This window comes from Hyperoodon ampullatus, assembly GCF_949752795.1.
Source record: "Hyperoodon ampullatus genome assembly, chromosome: 8".
Lineage (NCBI taxonomy): Eukaryota > Metazoa > Chordata > Mammalia > Artiodactyla > Ziphiidae > Hyperoodon > Hyperoodon ampullatus.
The window spans coordinates 69,990,639-70,013,875 of record NC_136921.1 but is presented as its reverse complement, the minus strand read 5'-3'; positions in this window follow the sequence as shown (position 1 = coordinate 70,013,875).

Sequence of the window (23,237 nt, the reverse complement as noted above, 5' to 3'; positions counted from 1 at the left end):
GATTTTAATTTCTGTCGAATCTGAATGAGATCCTTGCTGGGTAGAGTAATCTTAGTTGTAGATTTTTCCCTTTCATCACTTGAAATATGTCCTGCCACACCCTTCTGGCCTGCAGAATTTCTGCTGAAAGATCAGCTGTTAACCTTATGGGGATTCACTTGTATGCTATTTGTTGCTTTTCCCTTGCTGCTTTTAATATTTTTTCTTTGTATTTCATTTTTTGTAGCTTGATTAATATGTGTCTTGGAATGTTTCTCCTTGATTTTATCCTATATGGGGCTCTCTGTGCTTCCTGGACTTGACTGTTTGCTTTCCCACGTTAGGGAAGTTTTCAACTCTAATCTCTTCAAATATTTTCTCAGTCCCTTTCTTTTTCTCTTCTTCTTCTGGCACCCCTATAATTCCAATGCTGGTGCATTCAATATTGTCCCAGAGGTCTCTGACACTGTCCTAAATTTTTTCATTCTTTATTCTGCTCTGCGGTAGTTATTTCCACTATTTTATCTTCCAGGTCACTTATCCGTTCTTCTGCCTCAGTTATTCTGCTATTGATTCCATCTAGAGAATTTTTAATTTCATTTATTGTGTTGTTCATCATTGTTTGTTTGCTCTGTAGTTCTTCTAGGTCCTTGTGAAACGTTTCTTGTATTTTCTCCATTCTATTTCCATGATTGTGGATCATTTTTACTATCATTACTCTGTATTACTTTTCAGGTAAACTACCTATTTCCTCTTCATTTGTTTGGTCTGGTGGGTTTTTACCTTGCTGCTTCATCTGCTGTGTATTTCTCTGTGTTCTCATTTTGCTTAACTTACTATGCTTGGGGTCTCCTTTTACCAGGCTGCAGTTTCACAGTTCCCATTGTTTTTGGTGTCTGACCCCAGTGGGTAAGGTTGGTTCAGTGGGTTGTGTAGGCTTCCTGGTGGAGGGGACTGGTGCCTGTGTTCTGGTGGATGAGGCTGGATCTCTTCTTTCTGGTGGGGAGGACCACGTCCAGTGGTGTGTTTTGGGGTGTCTGTGAACTTTTTATGATTTTAGGCAGCCTCTCCGCTAATGGGTGGGGTTGTGTTCCTGTCTTCCTAGTTATTTGGCATGGGGTGTCCAGCACTGGAGCTTGCTGGTTGTTGAGTGGAGCTGGGTCTTAGCATGGAGAGGGAGATCTCTAGGAGAGCTCTCGCCAACTGATATTATGTGGGGCCAGGAGGTCTGTGCTGGACCAATGTCCTGAATTTGGCTCTCCCACCTCAGAGGCTCAGGCCTGACACCCAGCCGGAGCATTGAGACCCTGTCAGCCACACAGCTCAGAAGAAAAGGAATTAAAAAAAAGAAATAAAAAAGAAAAAAAGTAATAATAAAGTTATTAAAATAAGAAATTAAAAGAATATTATTAAAATTAAAAAGTAATTAGAAAAAAAAAGAAGAGAGGCAACCAAACCAATAAACAAATCCACCAATTATAACAAGCACTAAAAACTATACTAAAAATAAACGGACAGACAGAACCCTAGGACAAATGTTAAAAGCAAAGCTATACAGGCAAAATCAAACAGACAAGCATACACATACACACTCACAAAAAGAGGAAAAGGAAAAAATATATATCTATTTATAAAAAAAAAAGGAGGAAGAGAGCAACCAAATCAATAACAAATCTATCAATGATAATAAACTCTAAATACTAAACTAAGATAAACATAAAACCAGAAACAAATTAGATGCAGAAAACAAACCCCAAATCTAAAGTTGCTCCCAAAGTCCACTGCCTCAATTTTGGGATGATTAGTTGTCTATTCAGGTATTCCACAGATGTAGGATACCTCAAGTTGATTGTGGAGGTTTAATCCACTGCTCCTGAGGCTGCTGGGAGAAATTTCCCTTTCTCTTCTTTGTTCGCACAGCTCCTGGGGTTCAGCTTTGGATTTGGCCCCACCTCTGCATGTAGGTCGCGCTCTGGTGTCTCCTCTTTGCCCAAATGGTGGGGGGGTTAAAGGAGCAGCTGATTTGGGGGCTCTGGCTCACTCAGGCCGTGGGGAGGGAAGGGTACGGAATCCAGGGTAAGCCTGCAGCAGCAGAAGCCAGCATGTCATTGCACCAGCCTGAGGTGCACTGTGTGTTCTCACGGGGAATTTGTCCCTGGATCACAGGACCCTGGCAGTGGCGGGCTGCAGAGTTTCCCGGAAGGGGAAGTGTGGGCAGTGACCTGTGCTTGCACACAGGCTTCTTGGTGGCTGCAGCAGCAGCCTTAGCATTTCATGCCTGTCTCTGGTGTCTGTGCTGATAGCCGCGGCTCATGCCTGTCTCTGGAGCTCGTTTGGGTGGTGCTCTGCCTTCTGTGGGCAGACAGGGAAGGGATCCCCTCTCCTCACACACCCTGAAACAATGGTCTCTTGCCTCTTAGGCAGTTCCAGACTTTTTCCCGGACTCCCTGCAGGCTACCTGTGGCGCCCTAGCCCCCTTCAGGCTGTCTTCACACAGCAAACCCCAGTCCTCTCCCTGGGGTGTGACCTCCAAAGCCTGAGCCTCAGCATCCAGCCCCCACCCACCCCGGCAGGTGAGCAGACAAGCCTCTCAGGCTGGTGAGTGCTGTTTGGCACCAATCCTCTGTGAGGGAATCTCTCCGCTTTGCCCTCTGCATCCCTATTGCTGCGCTCTCCTCTGTGGCTCTGAAGCTTCCTCCTCTGCCACCCGCAGTCTCCGCCCATGAAGGGGCTTCTAGTGTGTGGAAACCTTTCCTCCTTCACAGCTCCCTCCCAGAGGTACAGGTCCGGTCCCTATTCTTTTGTCTCTGTTTTTTCTTTTTTCTTTTGCCCTACTCAGGTATGTGGGGAGTTTCTTGCCTTTTGGGAAGTCTGAGGTCTTCTGCCAGTGTTCAGTAGGTGTTCTGTAGGAGCTGTTCCACGTGTAGATGTATTTTTGATGTATTTGTGGGGAGGAAGTTGATCTCCCCATCTTACTCCTCTGCCATCGTGAAGGTCCTCACATCATAATTTTAGAACTTTTATTATCTAACTAAAATATCTTGCTCTTCTAGCTTGCTGGTTCATTTAGCCCCAATATACCAGTTTGCTTAATTTGTTAGGATCTCTGTTTCTCAACGTTTTCTTTGCCAGGATCTTTCTCTTCTCCTTCCTTCCACTCCTTAGAGTCAAGGCTCAACATTTCAGTGGCTCTATCATCTCCCTTACTTCGCCATCCTTCTGAAATTCTAAGCCAGGAAAACACCAACCTTGGGAAACCCAAATGTCTACCTTCTCTGTAGATGCACACAGGCAATTGAGCTTTGTTGTATAAAATCACAAAAACTGGTAGATTTGTGTCATACAAATTTAAGATGATCAGTCTCATCTAGAAGCTCAGCATTATCCCAAAATACCATCATGCACTCTTAATCAAGGCTCTGCCCTGTTTAGCACTAACCATCACTGTCTGCAGAAAGGTTGCTTTGTTGTCTCTCTGTGTGCTCTCAAACAGATGACCTCTTCCAATTTCACGGAAATAAGAAAAGCCAAATAGAATGAAGCTCCTTCAGTGTCCAGCCTGTAGTCCTCTTTATCTTTTCTCCTTCCCTTCTTCCTTCCTTCCTCTTGTTACTACATGTTTTAGAGCAGTGGTTCTCAAAGTTTAGTTCCCAAATAAGCAACATCAGGGAACCTGCTAGAAATGCAAATTCTCTGACCCCACTTCAGACCTACTGAATTAGAAATTCTGGATCCAACGATCTATGGTTTAACAAGTCCTCCAGATGACTCTGATGCTTGCTTGTTTAAGAACAACTATCTTAGACTAGTCCTTCTGTCTGTGCTCTTGATCCCTCCCAAAAGGTTGGAGAAATGGCACCAAACTTTGCCCACCTGCCACCACCTCATCTAACACCTGGTTATTTCAACAGCCTCCTAACTCATCTCTCTACTTCAGTCTTGTTCTCCTGCAATCCATTCTCCACCTTGTAGCCAAAGTGATCCTCTTGGGTCATATATTTGTTAGTGTCATTCTATTTCTGAAAACATGTCAAGTCTTCCCTTCACCATTCACATACTATCCAACCTTTCAACTTTCTTACAGGTCTTTCAAGTTCTGGTGTCGGTCTCCCCATCTTCAGCCTGTACAATCCATCTTCTTAAATTTTAATACTTCAGGCATCCTGAAATTCTTTCTTTGCCTTTCATGCCATATCTTTCCTAGTCTCTGGTCCTTCATGGATGTTGACTCCTCATCTTGTAATACTCTTCCTACTGCCTCTTCTGGCTAAGTCTAGTTGTCCTTTATGTCTCAAGTCAGAACACATTTCAGGGATGAGGCCTGGTGTGGCCTTCAGACTAGATTGAAGTTTACTCCTAGATGCTTTCTTAGCTCTGTCTTCATCTCCTATCATAATTTCCACCTTTTTCTAATGCCTGTTGTCTGTGATAGACTAACAGCTACTTGAGGGCAGGGACTGTGTTCACCTCTTTCACACTGTATACTCTGTACCTAGCATAACACCTATGTCTGGCATAAGGTGGGTGCTCAATAAATATCTGTTGAATGAATAATGAATGAATGTCAAAATATCCATACATTTTGTTTTGGGTCTTCATTTTCATTTTTTAAAATATTCTTTCTATTAAATGTCCTTTTTTCCCCATAAGTCTTTCCATTACTCTTTTAAAGTCCTAGCCCTGTGTCTCCCAATCTGTGTGCCAAGGTGCCTCAGAATGTCTCAGCAAACTCACAGGGCCACCATGAGATATTTTCAGTTGTCAAGGGAAGCACAGCAACATCTATCATATACCACGAAATCTACTAGCTCATGGGAGTTCAGCATTTCAACATGAGATAACTACATTTCTTTCCAAAATGTCTTATCTTCGTGAAGCTGGCTCTTCACAGTAGCTGTGATAAAAAAGGAAGTATCACATGGTACAAAATTAAGTAGAGGTGTCCAATTTGACTCACATTTCGAGAAGATGTGCAGTGTCCCAACAGCACTAAGCTTTTAGGACATAAGTACTCTTTAAGTTGGTTACCTAATCACTTAGTAAGAACTGCTAAGTATTTCCTGGAGCCTAGAGGCTGTGTGAAAAAATTACAGAAACACAACAGGAACTGAGAAAGTTCATGAAACTCTGTCCTTGCCAATTGTTAATTTTCTTTATGTGGACTAACCTGCCTTCCTGTTTTATTTTTAATCATATTCCCGCTCCAGTTGTTGCTTATTATGATTTCCTTTAGTTCTTTTTGTTCATCATGACATATCCATTACCATCGATTCTGATTCTTTTTTCCTGATTTCTATAATAATTTCTCTTTCCTCTTCTCTGTATTGATTTCTAAAATCCACCATGATCATTGTCTATTTACTGCACTGAAATATTATATTGTAAAGAAAAGAAAATCGGCTTTATTAAGCTCTATGTGCACACCTAGAAATACGTTTTATATGTTTGGTTTAGGTGTATGTGTGAAAAGCCAATTGTGTGCCCCAGCTTTCCTCTAAAAGGAAGGTGCTATAATGATTTGACCTCACACAACTGTGGAGGCTGACTGGACAATATCTGTAAGACTGTCACTTTCACATCTGATGCTGGAGTTTGACGTTTATATGTAGGCAGGCAGGAAGTGAAGATGGATGGATGGTGGGGGAGAGCAATGTAAAGCTGGAACTTACAGCACATGCTGGACTTAAACCTGTGTCAGTTCTCTTGCCTCTGACCTTAGTGATATGCGTGTCCTGCAAAAGCTGAGTCCTTCATCATGGGGTTAACACAAATACACACACCTGAAGGAGAACCAAGAGATGGTAGCAGGCCCAGTCAGCACCTCACAGCCACCAAGTGAGGCAGCAGATCACCAACAGCCTGTGCGAGCTACAAAACAGCTGCTGCTTCATTTCTGCCCTCCAAATCTCATACCACTGTCTTTCTGTGTCCGACTCTAACTGGACACATGCAGGAAAGGGAATTCTGGGAAATGTAGTTCATAAGAGCCAAGTTGGCACATTATGAAGCCACCACAAGCACAACACATAGTTTCTTTACCAAAGTAGCTTATGTTATAGTTACAGGCAAAATATGTGTTCATTAAAAGTATCAGAAATTCAATATATAAATATTAAATGAGTGATTTCAGAAAAAGTAGAGAGAAGTGCAGGCAGTGGTTAATAGGATTGGCATGATGGATAGATTTCAAGACGATGATGATGATGCAGTGTTCCAGTGAGGGAAAATGGCAAAGTCCCAGAGTCAGGAATAACCAGGCATTCGAATGGCAGATCAATCTAACCAGAGCAAAAAGTCTGTGAAGGGAGGATTGGGTGAATGAGTCTAAAAAGGAAGGCTGAAAACAGACCACAGTATCCAATGCCAGAACTGTTTCTAGCTTTATTCTGCAGTCAGAGAAGAAATCCTCATTATTTATCAGATTCACTGCTATTAGTTGTTTTTTATTTTTAACCTGGTTTCCGTCTTTATTTCTCTCTGTTCTATTCTATGAAATGATTCTCTATCCCTGTATTTACATCATCTTTTGGTTGTAATGAAACATTATACTGTATAGAAAAAGAATTGTCTTTGAACTTGGTATAAGGCAAATGGGGCATAAGATATAAACACAACTTTAAGATGAGGACCCTGCTGCCAGTGCACAAAAGGGACTGAAAGGGGCAAGAGGAAACTGAAGACATAACCATTTCTCCCAGCAGCATTCCTCACAAACTAAAACTGGAGGTTAGACTACAACTTGGGAGTCTTTGTCTATGACTCAAATTTCCGCCCATACTTTTAGGACTCCAGCCTGTCAATATCCTGATAAGCCACTGTTATTCTTTCTACCCAGAAAATGGTTAAACACCTCTACCCCCATCTGAAGACCCACTGGCAAGAAGAGCTGGCCTCAGTAAGACTCATACTAGGGTTGGCCAGAGCACAATATCATCCAAGTAAGTTTTCCTTAGTTCAATGTCCTCTCCCGAGGAGTTTCTGGTATTGGGAAAACCAGATCCTCCTGGAGGCTATAGCGTCCTCACATTTTTTCCCTTGGGCAGAAGCATGTCCAGAATTCTGGGTCCACTAATTGCTTCTGTAGGCTGCAATCAGCAGCTAATAGTCTTTATTTGGACAAAACCCAACTCTCTTCCCCAACAGTCTTGTACTCCAATGCCTCCAGAAAGAGAACTGCAGCAAGGACCCCTGCTGAGCTTGTTTTAGTGGGAAGAGCCCTGGGCTGAGATCCAAGAGAACCGAATCATAATCCCTGTTCTGCAGCTCACTAGCTGTGAGATCTTGGGCACAACCCAAAATACAGCCTCTGTGAGCTTTGTAAAATGAGTTGGTTAAATTAGATACTCTCTAGGGTTTCTTCCAGATTTAATTTTTTTTTTATTTCATGACATGCTAATTAAAATGAGATCCAAATTTTACTTATCAAATTGGCAAAAAAGAAAACACTACTATTCACTGTTGGCAAGGCCTCTTACACACAGATGAGAGATCAAATTAGTAAGAAAAACAAGGTGAACCTGTGCCATTATATAGAAAAACACATACTCTCAAGAATCTCCCTCTCCCACTCCCAGAATAATTTATTTCAAGGACATATCCAGCATATATGCAATGATATAACTGTACTGATGTACAATTTTTTTAAGTTTTTATAACAATAAAAAGAAATAATACAAATATCCACTGGCAAGCCATGATTAAAGAAATTATAGTAAATCCATGCAATAGTACAACATAAAACAACCTAAAATGTAGAGCAACATTTAATAAAATTGAAAAGTTCTCTATATTAAGTAATAAAAGGGTGTGGTCTACTTAATATTTCACTGTTATTCAGTATGATCTCAATTTAGCTTTTTATATATGGATAGATATCTATATCTATAATTCCCTAGTTCTGACCTGCCCATGATTGCTAAATAAAGTCACATTGCTTTTTTTTTTGTTTTTCAATATCTTTATTGGAGTATAATTGCTTTACAATGCTGTGTTAGTTTTTGCTGTACAACAAAGTGAATCAGCTATAAGTATACATATATCCCCATATCCTCTCCCTCTTGGGCCTCTCTCCCACCCTCCCTATCCCACCCCTCTAGGTGGTCACAAAGCACTGAGCTGATCTCCCTGTGCTATGCAGCAGCTTCCCATTAGCCATCCATTTTACATTTGGTAGTGTATATATGTCAGTGCTACTCTCTCACTTCGTCCCAGCTTCCCCTTCCCGCTCCCCCGCCACTGCCGTGTCCTCAAGTCCGTTCTCTACGTCTGCGTCTTTATTCCTGCCCTGCCACTAGGTTCATCAGTACCGTTATTCTAGATTCCATATATGAAGTCACATTGTTTTTAAGAGCCAGGTGACAACTTATGTGAGCCCTTATTCTGCAGATATCCATGCTTCTGTCAGGTGCCCCATCAGAAAGGTCTAGGACACCTGAAGAAACCCTTTCTTCCTCCACAAATGAACTGCTGGTCCAGAGTGCTAAAGGTGGGTCTATGCCCCAATATAACTAACATTCGGGCTCCTCCTCTCTTCTAATACAGTCAGCTCAAGTGCAAAATCTATAGAAATCTGTAATCTTTTCAAAATCCAAACCTGATCATCCTCATCTCTCTTAAAACTTATGACTTACCGTTACTCTAAGGGCAAGGGTAAAATTCCTTAAGAAGCCCATAAACTCTCCTGTGTGCCTCCCCAGCCTCAACACATACCAGCCTCTCTTTCCATTTCAGCCACCTGGGTCTTCACTCAGTCTTTCATATTCTTCATGCTCCTTCCTGCCACAGGGCCTTTTCATTTACTATTTAATTCTCTTCCTACAATGTTTTTGCCCCATTGTTTCATCTAGTTAATTCTTTTTCATGCTTTAGTTCTCAGTTTAATTGTCATTTTTCTCAGAGAAGGCTCCTCAAGGCTAATGGACTTGGTAAATTACTAATAGTATACATTCTAATAGCATCATATATCTTTCCATTATAGCACTTGACCACAGTTCCAAAGTTACATTTTAATCATATTACTTGATTAATAAAGAGGCACTGTGTCTGTTTTGTGCTCCTTTTCCTCTGTTGTCACTCTCCTCCTCCTTCTTCTCCCCCTTCCCCGTCTTCTTCTTTTTCTTCTGCTTCTACTTCTGCTTTTTCTGCCTCTACATTTCATCTACACCTAGCATAATGTCTGGTATATATTTTTTGAATGACTAACCAGTCTATCTCAGGATTCCTCCTGGTGGAGGTGAAGGATCAGAAAAACCCACACTATTGAGAATCCTCACTCATCCCCACACCTCGACATAGTACCCTAACTCTCCTTTCACCCTGAGAAAAGAAAAGGTCTCCATCCATTCCAGATCAGGTATGCTGGGCAGAGATGTCAATTATTTGGGGAATGTTCTTACCTCTATCTATAAGGAGTGGCCCGAACTCCAAGGTCCAGAGGAGCCATGACAATATTTTATAGTACTTTCTCAAAGCATAGATTGTTCAGGCTTAAATACTATTCTAGATGAAAAACCACTAGTCCAGACTCAACTCATTGCACAATCTTCCCCCACAGGGTTGGTAAAGCCTCATGATCTCCTTCAAAAAGATATCCTGAGAACAAACAGCATTTTTAGCCATAGGGCAGCATATGTAGAAAAAACAAATTATCTAATTCTATAGCACCCCAATTCTGTTAATAATAATCTGTATTAATATTACTAGATTATTTACCATCTCAGATTCAAGCATCAGCATTTCGACCACTCTCTAGCCTTATCTGAAAATTTATCTAATATCTACATGTATAAAATAGGTTCAATTCATAAAAAGGAAGTTTTCCATAGACACAAAGCGTAGTTTTGACCACAGTTTAGGGGAACTGCTTACAACCCTCCAAAATGGCAGTTTTCTAACTTACACAGCTCAAGATTCATTCTTCCAAGACATCTCTCTCTACATACACAAAGACATGCACACACACACCTAGAGAGAATTACTCCAGGGCTGGCTTCTCCTCACAATGAGTAGTTCCTGGGCTCCATCTTAACCGTAGCCCAAGACACTAAACAGAAGGAAGTGACAGTGGGCGATGTTCCATAACTGATAAACGCCACCCCCCCACCACTCAGTTCTCTGAGGTCAAGGTCATGTGACCTTTTATCAGTTTGGCTACACAACAGAGTGAGTTTCCCAGACTCTAGGAGAGAGAGGAGGGCTGAAGCAACGGTTTCTTGGGGGCATTCTAACATATTGACTGAATAATGGGATGTTTCAGCTTCCCTAGGATATCTATAGCTCACTGTAGAAAAACTAACTTAGTGAAACTTTCTGGGTTTGTGGCAGAAATTGTGTATTTATATATACTTAAAAATTTTTTTAAGCAAAAGTAAAAAGTTCCTTAAAGAAAGAAGAATCAGGTAGCCCAAGGGCCTCAACTATGGATGGGTAATTAATGAGTATTTCTTTTTTAACTCTGATAGTTAGGTGATGGTTAACAAAATGTTGAAAGATTGAGGTTACTTTCTTTAAAAAGAAGTATCGAGGGAAAAAACTTAAATCTGTGCAAGAAGTCTGTATTTCAATAATAATAATGGCATAGCATCATATTTCAAATGTTGATAATACCATAATACTACAAGAATTTAGTGGAAAATAGATACAATTATAAAGGATCACCCAGACAGTCCAGTGTTGGAGGGTGGACCTCTTCTTCCCAAGTCCAAGACCTGCTGTCTTTCCGCTATAAGATGATTAAAGTGTTTAACATGTTTCTAGAAAAAGAAGCACTCACAAGACATACTATGGCCCTTATGTGGCAATCTATCCAGAGATATAGAAGATATTCCCCTGTACATACACCCCTGCTGCATATGTCACTCTTAGTTCTAGAGGAATTTGATAATTTGTATAAAAACTTTAAACCTTCACTCTGAGGACATAACTACTTTTCTGTATGCAGAATTACTTCCAATTTTAATGAAAAACATCTTAACTTCCCTCAAGAATATGTATATCCTTCTAAATAGTGAGAATAACAAAATCCAACAGGTAATTGCTTACTGGAAATTATAACTAAGAGAGACATTGCATAGGAAATGAATTTTTGCTAACAAAAATGAATAGAGATTCACTAGGAAGGCAAGCCTGAAGAAAATGAATTCTTACACAAACTTCAAAACACAAGGAACTGAATGTCTCACACTGAAAATGCCCATCGGCACTAAAGAATACACTGCCAGTTTAGCATTAATCTATGAAATGTATCCCTATAGAAACACAGAACCCAATTTGTCTTTTATAAACTCTACACACACATACCCTCCCCTCCATTAAAAACATAAGCAATTGCTTGAAACAAACTCTATCTTCTTTCAGGACTTTTAGCAGAAATAAAATTCTATAGTACCTATAGTCTTAAAACTCTTAGAAATTTCACGCAGTGGCAATCATTTAGTACTTAGACATACGGCTGTCAAATTTATATACAGTTTCTACTATCCCCATGCCCATAGGATGTTTTCCTTTGCCATGTGGTATAGTCAGAAATATTCTTGGTACCCTCTTCTGGTTATCATGTAGTCAAAGTAACTAGGTTGGTAGTCTGAAATAGTGATTCCATATCGGTCCACTTTGAAATAATTTTGACCACTGTTATGTTCAAGACACCATACTAAGAGTATTGGGGGATAGAATATAAACAAAAATCAGCCAAGGTCAGCTTTTCAGTAAATTTGAAACCTCTGACGTCAAGAAACCTTTGTGAAGAAGAACAGAAAGAATAGAATTGCTATCATTCTAGTCTCTGTGTTTATGAGCAGGACTTTTTTAGATACCACATGTAAGTGGTATTATACAGTATTTGTCTTTCTCCGTGTGACTTATCTCACTCAGCATAACATCCACAGAGTTCATCCATTTTGTCGCAAATGGCCATATTTCCTTCTTTCTTATTGCTAAATAATATTCTATTGTGTATGTTTATATATACCACATTCTAGGGGCTGAGGGGTGGGGGAATTGGGGAGGTATTGTTTAATGGTACAAACTTACAACTAGTAGATAAATAAGTCCTGGGGATCTAATGCACTGCATAGTAATTATAGACAACAGTACTGTATTATAAATTTCAAAGTTGCTGAGACTAAATCTTAATTTTTCCCATCACAAAAAGAAATTATAATTATGTAACATGACAGAGGTGTTAATTAATGCTACAGTGTTAATCATATTGCAACATATAAACGTATTAAATCAACACATTGTGCACCTTAAACTTTCAGTTATCTATCAATTATATCTCAATAAGAATATTAATTAATTAATTTAATTTTTCCAGGAAAAAAAGAGAGAGAAAATTGTCCAACATAATATCAAATCGAAATCTCAATCCTTGCTTTATTTGAGGTAGGATTTCTAATTTCAAATCAAGAATTGGTTATCATCTGAAGCATCCTTGTACCTACATTCTAAGTTCACTCTTGGCAGCACCATTGTTTACAATGTGTCATAACAGATAAACAGAATATTTATCTTCCGTGCATCTGTAATGAAGAAAGTACAACTAGAGCAAGTGAAAGAGAAGAAAGGAAATCAATGATGAAAAACATGTCAAAAGCAGTTACGGGTAAATGTCAGATTTCATGTCTTGATATCACAGCTTATGTTTTCAAACAGAAGATAATAACTTTCCACAAAGCTACCTGAAAAAACTTAAGATGTATCATAAACCTTCATGAATTCCGACTAATCATGCATAAGACTGGTCCAAACCAGCTAAAACTTAGAAGAGTAAATTTATAATATATTCAAATTTGAAAGAAATTCAAAATATAAAATGTCAGTGTTCTTGAAATTTGTTAGATTATAAATTCAGTTTGTTTTCAGCAAAATTCAATCAGAAAACAAATCCCAGAAAAAATATATCATATGGTGGGAAAACTGCTTAAAAGTTTAGAATCTACACTACTCAGTAATGAAGTGATCACTGAAGAAATCAAAGAGGAAATTAAAAAATACCTAGAAACAAATGACAATGGAGACATGACGACCCAAAACCTATGGGACGCAGCAAAAGCACTTCTAAGAGGGAAGTTTATAGCAATACAATCCCACCTTAAGAAACAGGAAACATCTCGAGCAAACAACCTGACCCTGCACCTAAAGCAATTAGAGAAAGAAGAACAAAAAACCCCCAAAGCTGGCAGAAGGAAAGAAATCATAAAGATCAGATCAGAAATAAATGAAAAAGAAATGAAGGAAACGATAGCAAAGATCAATAAAACTAAAAGCTGGTTCTTTGAGAAGATAAACAAAATAGACAAACCATTAGCCAGACTCATCAAGAAAAAAAGGGAGAAGACACAAATCAATAGAATTAGAAATGAAAAAGGTGAAGTAACAACTGACACTGCAGAAATACAAAAGATCATGAGAGATTACTACAAGCAACTCTATGCCAATAAAATGGACAACCTGGAAGAAATGGACAAATTCTTAGAAATGCACAACCTGCCAAGACTGAATCAGGAAGAAATAGAAAATATGAATAGACCAATCACAAGCACTGAAATTGAAACTGTGATAAAAAATCTTCCAACAAACAAAAGCCCAGGACCAGATGGCTTCACAGGCGAATTCTATCAAACATTTAGAGAAGAGCTAACACCCATCCTTCTCAAACTCTTCCAAACAATTTCAGAGGAAGGGACACTCCCAAACTCATTCTACGAGGCCACCATCACCTTGATACCAAAACCAGGCAAGGATGTCACAAAGAAAGAAAACTACAGGCCAATATCACTGATGAACATAGATGCAAAAATCCTCAACAAAATACTAGCAAACAGAATCCAACAGCACATTAAAAGGATCATACACCATGATCAAGTGGGGTTTATTCCAGGAATGCAAGGATTCTTCAATATACGCAAATCAATCAATGTGATACACCATATTAACAAGTTGAAGGAGAAAAACCATATGATCATCTCAATAGATGCAGAGAAAGCTTTCGACAAAATTCAACACCCATTTATGATAAAAACCCTGCAGAAAGTAGGCATAGAGGGAACTTTCCTCAACATAATAAAGGCCATATATGACAAACCCACAGCCAACATTGTCCTCAATGGTGAAAAACTGAAACCATTTCCACTAAGATCAGGAACAAGACAAGGCTGCCCACTCTCACCACTCTTATTCAACCTAGTTTTGGAAGTTTTAGCCACAGCAATCAGAGCAGAAAAGGAAATAAAAGGAATCCAAATTGGAAAAGAAGAAGTAAAGCTGTCACTGTTTGCAGATGACATGATACTATACATAGAGAATCCTAAAGATGCTACCAGAAAACTACTAGAGCTAATCAATGAATTTCGTAAAGTAGCAGGATACAAAATTAATGCACAGAAATCTCTGGCATTCCTGTACACTAATGATGAAAAATCTGAAAATGAAATCAAGAAAACACTCCCGTTTACCATTGCAACAAAAAGAATAAAATATCTAGGAATAAACCTACCTAAGGAGACAAAAGACCTGTATGCAGAAAATTATAAGACACTGATGAAAGAAATTAAAGATGATACAAATAGATGGAGAGATATACCATGCTCCTGGATTGGAAGAATCAATATTGTGAAAATGACTCTACTACCCAAAGCAATCCACAGATTCAATGCAATCCCTATCAAACTACCACTGGCATTTTTCACAGAACTAGAACAAAAAATTTCAAAATTTGTTTGGAAAAACAAAAGACCCCGAATAGCCAAAGCAATCTTGAGAACGAAAAATGGAGCTGGAGGAATCAGGGTCCCTGACTTCAGACTATACTACAAAGCTACAGTAATCAAGACAGTGTGGTACTGGCACAAAAACAGAAAGATAGATCAATGGAACAGGATAGAAAGCCCAGAGATAAACCCACGCACATATGGCCAACTTATCTTTGATAAAGGAGGCAGGAATGTACAGTGGAGAAAGGACAGCCTCTTCAATAAGTGGTGCTGGGAAAACTGGATAGGGACATGTAAAAGTATGAGATTAGATCATACCCTAACACTATACACAAAAATAAGCTCAAAATGGATTAAAGACCTAAATGTAAGGCCAGAAACTATCAAACTCTTAGAGGAAAACATAGGCAGAACACTCTACGACATAAATCACAGCAAGATCCTTTTGGACCCACCTCCTAGAGAAATGGAAATAAAAACAAAGATAAACAAATGGGACCTAATGAAACTTCAAACTTTTGCACAGCAAAGGAAACCATAAACAAGACCAAAAGACAACCCTCAGAATGGGAGAAAATATTTGCAAATGAAGCAACTGACAAAGGATTAATCTCCAAAATTTATAAACAGCTCATGCAGCTCAATAGCAAAAAAACAAACAACCCAATCCAAAAATGGGCAGAAGACTTAAATAGGCATTTCTCCAAAGAAGATATACAGACTGCCAACAAACACATGAAAGAATGCTCAACATCATTAATCATTAGAGAAATGCAAATCAAAACTACAATGAGATATCATCTCACACCAGTCAGAATGGCCATCATCAAGAAATCTAGAAACAATAAATGCTGGAGAGGGTGTGGAGAAAAGAGAACGCTCTTGCACTGCTGGTGGGAATGTGAATTGGTACAGCCACTATGGAGAACAGTATGGAGGTTCCTTAAAAAACTAAAAACAGAACTACCATATGATCCAGCAATCCCACTACTAGGCATATACCCTGAGAAAACCATAATTCTAAAAGAGACATGTACCAAAATGTTCATTGCAGCTCTATTCACAATAGCTTGGAGCTGGAAACAACCTAAGTGTCCATCATCGGATGAATGGATAAAGAAGATGTGGCACATATATACAATGGAATATTACTCAGCCATAAAAAGAAACGAAACTGAGCTATTTGTAATGAGGTGGATAGACCTAGAGTCTGCCATACAGAGTGAAGTAAGTCAGAAAGAGAAAGACAAATACCGTATGCTAACACATATATATGGAATTTAAAAAAATAATGTCATGAAGAACCTAGGGGTAAAACGGGAATAAAGACACAGACCTACTTGAGAATGGACTTGAGGATACGGGGAGGGGGAAGGGTAAGCCGTGACAAAACGAAAGAGAGGCATGGACATATATACATTACCAAACGTAAGGTAGATAGATAGTGGGAAGCAGCTGCAGAGCACAGGGAGATCAGCTCGGTGCTTTGTGACCGCCTGGAGGGGTGGGATGGGGAGGGTGTGAGGCAGGGAGATGCACGAGGGAAGGGATGTGGGAACAGATGTATATGTATGACTGATTCACTTTGTTATAAAGCAGAAACTAATTTAAAAAAAAAAGTTTAGAATCAAGTTAGACCTTTGGAAGACCATCTTCTTAAAAACAGAAGTCTGGTGGCTCCTAGCCTCATCATCATTGAATTGTCCCTGAATATTATGATTTTTGTTTTTATCAAAGGTCATTAAACTATATGAACGAACAATCTGCCTTTAAAATTTTAAAATATTACAGAGGCCATTGCCCATTATGTTATTCAACATCAAATGTTTGTACTTTAGTTCTTAGTATCACAAGGTGCTGTGCAATTAATTATACACAGAAAGTACTTAATAAATGTTTACATTTTTGAGGACAATATGAAGTTACACTTGTAAATTATATACTCATTTGTATAAAATATATATGTTCTGAAATATTTGAAAACAATATATTCTCTTATTCAAAATAAGTATACATGTTGCAATCTTGTTTATACTGCTGATTGGCTTAGAGTGCAATACAAAGTTAAGTTTCAACAAAACTCCAAATGGATTACAAAAATTTCTAAATTTGTATGTTTCTGATCCATGTTGTATTTACATATGCACCAACAAATTAATGGGCAGAACCTCTCCTCTGAACTATCAAAGTTATAAGCTAAAACAAGAACTGGTATATTCTTGTCATGATCAGTTGGTATAAAATATAAATTAATTCACAAAGAAAATAGAATAAATTAAAACTATTGAAAAAAGATAAAACTATAATGGATTCCATAGCAACATATCAAAATTTCACATAATTTTACTCTAAAGCATACATTTACCCAATCTTAATACATATTTTGAAGTATAAAATGATTCTGAATTATAACCACCAATGACTTTTGGAACATCTAATTAATATTATTCATTCATTCCATACCCTGTGTTCTTGAAGAAGAATTGAGTGTCAAATATTCACCTTCACTCTGAAATCAGATGCCCTAAAGGACAGCTCCAGACCTCAGGCTGTGATCCCTTTATGGAGGGAGGTAACATTAATAATCACAGAAATCAGAAATTTTCTGCATCTCTTGACAGAAAGGTATTAACATAGCTAATAAAAACTAACATTGACTAAATACTTATTGAGTACCAAGGCATATGCCAAGTGGTTCACAGGTATTATATCACTGAATCCTCCCAATAGTCTTATAAGGTTGGTACTCTTATTATTTCCATTTTAAGTAAAACTGGAGATCACAGAGGTTAATCTACCCAAGGACACAAAACTAGGAATTGACAAAATAATATCCAAAGCCAGAATTTTTGGCTCCACAGTCAGTGCTATATTGAATCAGTATCATAAGAAATTATTTCCCCAACTTTTCAAAAAAAAAAAAGTACAAAAATAGAACAAGTAAAGAAAAGTTTGTCTGAAAATGTCTAAATAACAATGAAATAAAATAAAAACCAAATAAAATATATTTCATCATTTTATTTGAAGTTTAGTTCATGTTTCAAGACTTAGATAAAAAAATCATTTGGATGAGATAGAAAATATTTACTATGGGAAAGTAATTTTTAAAGATTTAATAAGGCTTCCCTGGTGGCGCAGTGGTTAAGAATCCGCCTGCCAATGCGGGGGACACAGGTTCGAGCCCTGGTCCAGGAAGATCCCACATGCCACGGAGCAACTAAGCCCATGCACCACAACTACTGAGCCTGCCCTCTAGAGCCCATGAGCCACAACTACTGAGCCCACGTGCTACAACTACTGAAGCCCGCACGCCTAGAGCCCGTGCTCCGCAACAAGAGAAGCCACTGCAATGAGAAGCCCGCACAACACAACGAAGAGTAGCCCCCACGTGCCGCAACTAGAGAAAGCTGGTGCACAGCAACAAAGACCCAATGCAGTCAAAAATAAATTTATTTAAAAATTAAATTAAATTAAAAAATAAAGATTTAATAAAAATTTAGTCTTCACGGTTCATTCTGTGGCAGTTCCTGTTGCTTGGTTACCATGAGGCAGAGAAAACCAACTACATAAGAATTATCACAACCATACTAAAAATAATTAATTTCTTATCTCTCTGTTCTACTCTTGTGTTGAATTACAAAATAGAGCAAATAAAGCTATATTATATGCCTAGAAATAGCCATTTAATATATAAACTAATGCTTTCTTCATTCTTTGTTGAGTCTTCTAAACTCCTAGGTATAAAAGTAATAAATGTATCTTTAATTTCAGTGAGAAAAATACCTTATAGCATCTGACCAGTGAGTCATCCAAACTGTTCTGTTGTTGACCTGTTTCTGATAAACACTATGGGGATAAGAAATGAAATGAGTAACGTACAGTCCAGATAAGGAACATGTAAAGCGAACATCTGTTGCTTTTGCTGACTGAAGCTCCTCACACCTTTTTTCTAGCAACAAAACCCCTATTACCTGGGGGAACCCATTTCTTGTCCTTCAAGCAGAGTTGAGCTTAACATATCCCAGACCACAGAGGTGGGCACAAAACTCCTAATTGAACAAAGTTCTCCATCTCCTTGGCCACAGCAATTGGAGACATTATCCAAGAAGTCTAATCATATTTTTCAGTGAAGTTTACTATATAATCAATAAGAGAGAGCTTTGGAGTCTCTCCTCTGGATTGTGATTTGTACGGATATAAACTTGGGTTTACAGTAGCTATATTTTCCACCATTTGGAGACATCTTGTCTGATAATGAAATCAAAAACAGAAGAAGCAGAGCTGAGTGATAGAATGGCATGTGGAGTCAGCTCTTCCTTTGCCCTTTACAGTTACACGAGCCAAAAAACTTCCTTTTTGCCTAAACTAATTTGATCTGAGTTTCATTTGCAAACAAAAAAACTGACAGATAAAATTCTCTCAGATATGGAGTTACTTAATTTCCTCTTGAATATAGTTACATTTAGGAACCTAGGATTTAAAGGTGAGCTCTTTGAGATTACTACCAGTTGTAAAAAGTTATATTTCCTTTTATTTGTCTTTAAAGTATCTCAAATGTCCAGTAGCAGTAGAAAATTGGAATTCTGTCAGTAAACACACCCATGGCTGTGTCTATAGTCAATAATGGTTGGGGAGAATGATAATGAAAAAAAAATCTCTTCCAAAAACTACCTCATTTCACTATCATAAGGCCTTAAACACACCTTAAATTCTATCATCAGAGGTTCTTTCCTTACGTTAAGCCTCACCATTTCCCTGCAGTCCTCTTATGAGGAATAAATAATATTGAGGCACTTACATCTTAGTGTGAATTACTCAGACAATTTTTCTCCGTGACAGGAAAAGAGTAGGTGCCAAAAAGTTTCAAAAAGAAGGTAGAAAGTAAAAGCATCAAGAGAATGAGAAGAAAAGCCACAGAAGGAAAATATTTGCAAAAGACATATCTGGTAAAGGACTGTTATGCAAAATATACAAAGAACTCTTAAAATTTAATAGTAAATACCAAATGTAAAATAGATAGCTAGTGGGAAGCAGCTGCATAGCACAGGGAGATCAGCTCGGTGCTTTGTGACCACCTAGAGGGGTGGGATAGGGAGGGTGGGAGGGAGATGCAAGAGGGAAGAGATATGGGGATATATGTATATGTATAACTGATTCACTTTGTTGTAAAGCAGAAACTAACACACCATTGTAAAGCAATTATACTCCAATAAAGATGTTAAAAAAAATTTAACAGTAAAAAAACCAAACAACCTGATTAAAATATGGGCAAAAGATTGGAACAGACACCACACCAAAAAAGATATACAGACATCAAATAAGCATATGAAAAGAAGTTCAATGTCATATGTCATTAGGGACTTGCAAATTAAAATGACATATCACTCCACATCTATTAGAATAGCCAAAATCCAAAACACTGACAACACCCAAATGCTGGCAAGGATGTGGAGCAATAGGAGCTCTCATTCATTGCTGGTGTGAATACAAAATGGTACAGGCACTTTGAAAGACAGCTTGTCAGTTCTTACAAAATCAAGCATACTTTTACTATGCAAACCATCAGTTACTCTCCTTGATATTCCCTCAAGCTGAAAACTTATGTACACACAAAAATCTGCACATGAATGTTTACAGCAGACTTATTCATAATTGCGAAAATTTGGAAGCAACCAAGATGTCCTTCAATACGTAAATGGATAAATCACTGTGGTACATCCAGACAATGAAGTATTATTAAGTGCTAAAAAGAAACAAACTACAAAGCCACTAAAAAACATGAAGGAAACATAAATGCATACTGCTAAGCCAAAGAAACCAGTCTCAAGAAGCTAAATACTGTATAAATCCAATAATTTGACATACTAGAAGAGTCAAACCTATGGAGACAAGTAAAAAGACCACTGGTTAACAAGCGTTTTGTGGGAGAGAGGGGTAAATAGGTGGAGCATAGAAAATATTTAGGGCAGTGAAACTGTTCTGTAATGTACTATAATGGTCATCGTGATATACATGTCATCACACATTTGTCAAAACTCATAGAATGTATAACATAAAAAGTAAACCCTGGGGGCTTCCCTGGTGGCGCAGTGGTTGAGCGTCCGCCTGCCGATGCAGGGGAAGCGGGTTCGTGCCCCGGTCTGGGAGGATCCCACATGCCGCGGAGCGGCTGGGCCCGTGAGCCATGGCCGCTGGGTCTGTGCGTCCGGAGCCTGTGCTCCGCAACGGGAGAGGCCACAACAGTGAGAAGCCCACATACCGCAAAAAAAAAAAAAAAAAAAAAAAAAAGTAAACCCTGGGCTTCCCTGGTGGCACAGTGGTTAAGAGTCCGCCTGCCAATGCAGGGGACACGGGTTCGTGCCCCGGTCCGGGAAGATCCCACATGCCGCGGAGCGGCTGGGCCCGTGAGCCATGGCCGCTGAGCCTGCACGTCCGGAGCCTGTGCTCCGCAACGGGAGAGGCCACAACAGTGAGAGGCCCGCGTACCACAAAAAAAAAAAAAAAAAAGTAAACCCTAATGTTAACCATAGACTTTGGTTGATAATGATGTGTGACTGATGTTCATCAATTAATAATAAATGTGCCACACTGGTGCACTGGTATGGGATGTTAATGGTGGGAAAGTCTGCATGTGTAGACTCTTTGCCTATGGTAGAGAGGAGCTGTGTAGGAACTCTTTGTACTTTCTGTTCAATTTTCCTGTGAAGCTAAAAATACTCTAAAAAATAAATTCTATTAATTATTTTTTAAGTAAAAGCAGTGAAACAGGTGATGACCAAGAGTCAACAAATGGTACATATCACAATTTCCTTATGCCTATCACTCTTCAACATAGGATTTAGGGCCTACTATTCAGATAACAAACATTTATTGAAAACCTACTATGTGTCTAGTACTGTGTTTGGTGTCATGGAAATTAAATACAAATAGCCATTTCCCATATGCAGTTTACAGTCTAACAGAGAGGAGTAAGACAACAAAGAAATAATTATATAATTACAGATTATATTAAGGGAGCATTAGATAATATTTGAGTATCAGTGAGACTGGTTCAGTTAAAAAAAAAACAAAGAAAGAAATCTAAAATGCAAGAGAAAGAGAGGTGGTAAATTAAGAAGGACACCAAGATGGTATGAAAGGATGAAATCCAGAATATAGGTAGAAGGCTTGTTCTTTGGTAGGAGAGAAATTTCTCCATTATAGCAGAAGAAGAGGCATATAAAGAGAATATTTGCAGGCACCCTAGTGGGAAGGTATAAGCCTTCCCATCAGGTGAATAGAAATTTCCTTTGGGGGTATGTGTGATGGATAGCAAAGGTAGAAAGAGCCAAAATAATCTTGTGAAATCTATTTAACAAATGGCACCATCTTTTTGGCAGGCAAAGAAAATGGCTTTTATGGTGGTGGCCCTTGTGATGTGAACCAGGTCCAGAGCACAATTATATTAGAGTTTATGGCTTACAGAGATCAAGGTTAAAGCCATGCTAACAAGAGAAATCTCTGTTCATATGAATTAGACTGTATCTTCACTGAGCTACTTAAAAGCTTGCCTTGGTAAGGTATATACTTGTTTCTTAAATAAACAATGAGAAAATCAGCCACTGTGGCTAGAGGGAAGAATAACCTGGAACTGGAATACCCACACAGGGGCATCCTCCATCATCAGAGTCAGCACAACTGAGTAGATTAGGAGTCTCAGTAGCATCAGCCAAAGCCTGAAACAGTCTTGTTATATAAGGCAAAGGGGAAGGAAAGAAGTGGACTGACATGGCCTCCTCTACGGTAGAGTTCTCTGAAGCAGAGTGTGTGGACCTGAGTAGGATTTGAGAGAGGGAGGGAGGGAGGGAGGGAGGAAGGAAGGAAGGAAGGAAGGAAGGGGAAAGAAGAAAGGGAAAGAAAGGGAAAGAAAGAAAGGGAAAGAAAGAAAGAAAAATGGGGATTAATGGGAACTGTAGAGAGAGACCTAGAGAGAGAGAACACTCACTTGAGACAGCTTCTCTTAGAAGTTCTGAGTGTGCTAGTCCCTTTACTAAGTCACATAAAATGATTTCTGTTCCTCCAACATGATATGGCTTTTCTGAGATTCTTCCAGTGAATGTGTGATATGGAGTAGACACGGGAGAAAGGAAGAATTTAGGGGAGTAACTAGCACTGGTTCACCCTAGTGGATTACTCTAGTACAGAGGACATGGGTTACCAGGAGGGAGAGAGCCACAGATGTCGTGTCAAAAAAACGATGACTGAGAGAAACCCTGTCACAACTGGGTCACAGAAATATGAGGCAACATCTTCAGTGAGAGTTTTAAACAGAGAAGATATGAAACAGTTTTTGTGACAAATAGAAGAATTGATACTCCAGTACAATATAGGTTGCTGGAAAGCATTAAGAGCACAATTAAGAAAGAAAAATTTTGTTTTGAGCCTTGCCTCTGCCACTTATTAGCTGGGTGGTATTTTTTACAATATGCTTAGCCCCCTTGAACCTGAGTTCCCTTGACTGTAAAATGGGGATAGTAAAACCAATAATATAAGGCTGTAGAAAGG